Below are 3,905 nucleotides of genomic sequence, written 5' to 3'. Positions count from 1 at the left end.
TATGAAAATATCAACAGTAAGAATTAGCAATAGGGGCCAACAAGATGGCTCAGTGAGTAAAGGTGCTTGCTGCTAAGCCTAACAACCTGAGTTTAATTCCTGGGACCCATATGAGAGAAAGAGAGAACAGACCACCCCCCAAGTTGTAATCAGGCTTCCATAGGTGTACTATAGCACAATGTATCCCCCAATAAAATAATTGATTTGATTTAGAAATTAAGACAAGATACAGATCTCATGGAGTATCTGACACTCTTCCCAGACCCAGAAAAATGGTGAGGCGATGAGGTAACCATGTGTTTACTAATCTCCAACGTGTTACTATCTGAGCAGAGCCTTTAATCATTCAAACTTTAGATGCCAAGGACTCTCTCCAGCAAAGCACCCAGGCCAAGGAGTGATCAGTGACATAGAGACCAGACTATCAACAATCCCTTCCTTCTTCATGTTTTTGCTCTAGTGAGGGGTTCTGGGCAGTGAGTGGTATAACACAGCCAATCACATAGTCACACAGCCAATCACATCTAGATAAGAGGATTAATGAAAAAAAAATCAAGGCTGTAAACAAATGTTGGGGCAGGGGAGCCACACTCCAGTTGAAGATTCTACAAGGTAAAACCACACATTAGACTTTTGTGATTGTGGAGAGTCAGAATGTTGCAAATCCAGAGATAATTATCTCCTACTATTTTTAGTAACCATTTTCTGCCCACAGCTGTGTTTAAACTTTTCACAATCAAAACCTTTAAAATGTATTCTTATCAGACCGCTGGCTTGTATGAATCAGAAAGCTAAGAATGTCCGCAGACAGCATCTGAGACCTATAACAAAATTCTCTCTGCTTTGTGGTGACCTGCTCACCTGGGGGCCCCATGAAGGCATGCGGTAAATGGCTTGATTTATGTGTTTCTTTGTCCTGTATCTAATAAAAACCGCATGCAGCCACTTCTACCGGCGGAGCATATCTTTCTGGGCCATGGCCACTCATATTTGGCACAAGAATAAACTCTCTTATTCCCTTAGAAGTGAGAGCTGTGTTTGTGTTGACAGGACAGTAAAAGGAGGAACAGTTGGAGGAGGTTATTTTAGCTGGGGAGTGGGGTGCTCTGAGAGGACACCTGGAGGGGTCATGAACTCGAAGAAGAAACAGAAAGAGGTGGGGGCAAGGCTTGAAGGAAGAACATATGGGGTGGTGGAACCAGGAGAGGGTGGGTGTCAGTTGGCTGGTCAAGGGGGGGGCGTGGCCCCCGCACAACGGATACCTATCAGAGAGGCGGGAGCTGTTAGTGAGGAAGGAAAGTCAGATACTCAGAGGCCTTGAAAGGCTCAGGAACACTTTGGGTGATTTTTGTTTTGTTTAATTCACTATTTTTGTTTTATGTGTATAAATGTTTTGCCTCCATGTATGTAAGTGCACTCGTGTCATGCAATATCTGCAAGGGCAGAAAGAGGGTGTTGGATCCCTAAGAACTGGAGTTACAGATGGTTGTTAGCTGCCAAGTAGGTGCTGGGAACTGAACCTGGGTCCTCTGTAAGAGCAGCCAATGCTCTTAACCACTGAGCCATCTCTCCAGCCCCTGGAATTCTTAACAACAACAAAAAAAATAAAAATAAAAAAAATTACGGGCTACAGAGATGGCTCAGAGATTAAGAGCACTGGCTGCTCTTGCAGAGGACCCAGGCTCGGTTCCCAAGACCCACAAGGCAGCTAACAAATGTCCACAGCTCCAGTTCCAGGGGATCCAACACCCTCTTTGGGCCTCTGCAGGCATTGCACACATGTGGTGTACTTACACACATGCAAGCAAAACATTCATACACATAAAATTAAAATAAATAAAAATTTTAAAGAAAAATTAAATTTCATTAATTAGTACCTGTGACCTTGGTGACCAGCTTAGAATTCCAGCCTCAAAAGGGACAGCAGAGCTAGGGGTGTCCCAGAGCAAGCTAAGCTAGCAAGACTAACAGTGAGCTCTGGGTTTAATTGAGAGACCTTGCCTTAATAAAGAAGGTGGAAAAGCCATGGAAGACAACATGAAAAAAAAAAAAAAAAATGCACACACATGAAAAATGGAAAAACTATGTGGACAACAGAGCAAGTCATTGTGGGGTCTAACCCATCATGGCTCCCCTATAACCTCCACACTACACAAGTGGGCCTTATCACACTCCCACAAACCATGGAATGTGACCCCCTCCTCAAATCCCAGTAGCTTCCCATGGCATTTTCTGATTTCCCCTCCCATGGGGTCTCTACCACCTGCTACATCTGGTTTCTGCCACCCTCTCCCTGCAGCTGGTGGACCTCTCCCTGCCTCACGTGCCTCTGTGAACACAGGACATTTGTACCTACCCCAGGACCCTGGCACTTGCCTAGACCTCAGCATATAATGTGCTAGATGAGTGATTTTTTTTTTCGGTCTTTTTGAGACAGGGTCTCCCTGTAGCCCCAGCTGAACTGGAACACGCTACATAGACCAGGTGTAATTTTTATATTGTTTAAGGGAATATGACTAGGAAGAAAATGTATACATATATTCATTACAACTTAAGAATTCCATCCACCGTCTATTTCTTGAGCTGAAGGGACCTACCATTTCATCTAAAAGAGCAGAAGTTTCCTGCCCCCAACCTCGGGATTTCCTCAGAATTTTACCTCCCTCCTCTTGTTTTTCGGTGGATTCATCACTACTTGACAGAATTTTGAAGTGCAGTTTACTACCCTCTACCCTCACAGGCCACTCAACATTAACATTTCTGACACAGGGTGTGTGTGTGTGTGCGTGTGTGTGTGTGTGTGTGGTGGGGGGATGGGAAGTTTTCTTCCCACACCAAGAAGGACCCTGACTGATGTCCTACAATTCATGTCAGTTCTGACACTAAATCTGGGGAGAAAACATCAGATCCTGCAGGTCAACAACATTCTCCAAGATGCTAATGTATGGCAGCCAAGCATTTGGTTGAAACAGGCTATAAATGTGGGTTCTCGAGACCACTTTGGTTCAGCTAATTTGTTAGAGGGGTTTCCCAAACTTAGGGAGACACTTTACTTACATCGATTGACTTATTAATGATAGAACAAATTAGGGATCCTCCTCTTTTTTCCTGTTCCTACTCTTTTTTTAAAAAGTTTTTATTTATTATTTTTATTTCATGTGTCTGAGTGTATAGCCTGTGTATCTATAAGGGACCCTGTGTCGTACAATGTCCTCAGAGGTCAGAAGAGGGCTTCGGATCCCCTGGAACTGGAGTTACAAATGGTTGTTAGTCACCACGTAGGTGCTGGAAACTGAAGATCCTCTGCAAGAGCAGCCAGTGCACCTAACCACTGAGTCATCTCTCCAGCCCATTATTTTAATATTGTTCCTCCTCTTCTTAGTCCTCCTCCACTTTCTCCTTATGAAATATAAAAACCATCAGGCATGATTGCCTTTAATCCCAGCACTTAGGAAGCAGAAGCAGGAAGATCTCTGTGAGATCAAGGCTGTCTGAATCTACAGTTTGTTCCAGGCCCCCTGGGGACCTTATCTCAAAAACAAAACAAGTAGCACCGAAGCTCCATTCCTAGCCCTCTGCCTAGTGTAATGTTTACACCTCTGAACTAAAGTTTAATTCCAATTTCATGTACATTCTGTGTACACATATGTGCATATTTAAAAGATCAGGAAGACTAAGAGAACTGCTGAGGCCAGGAGAGGTGGCACACGCCTTTAATCCCAGCTCTCTGGAGGCAGAGGCAGGTGGATCTCTGTGAGTTCAAGGCCAGCCTGGTTTACAGAGCAAGTTCTAGGCCAGCTGAGGCTACAGGGAGACCCTGTCTCAAAAAAGATTTTTTTAAAAAATTTAAAGTAAGTAAATAATTTTAAAAATTAAGAAAAAAGAAAGACCAAGAAGATAAATAG

The sequence above is a fragment of the Nannospalax galili genome, unplaced genomic scaffold, assembly GCF_000622305.1.
Source record: "Nannospalax galili isolate Female #2095 unplaced genomic scaffold, S.galili_v1.0 scaffold1368, whole genome shotgun sequence".
Lineage (NCBI taxonomy): Eukaryota > Metazoa > Chordata > Mammalia > Rodentia > Spalacidae > Nannospalax > Nannospalax galili.
This window is presented reverse-complemented; position numbering follows the sequence as displayed.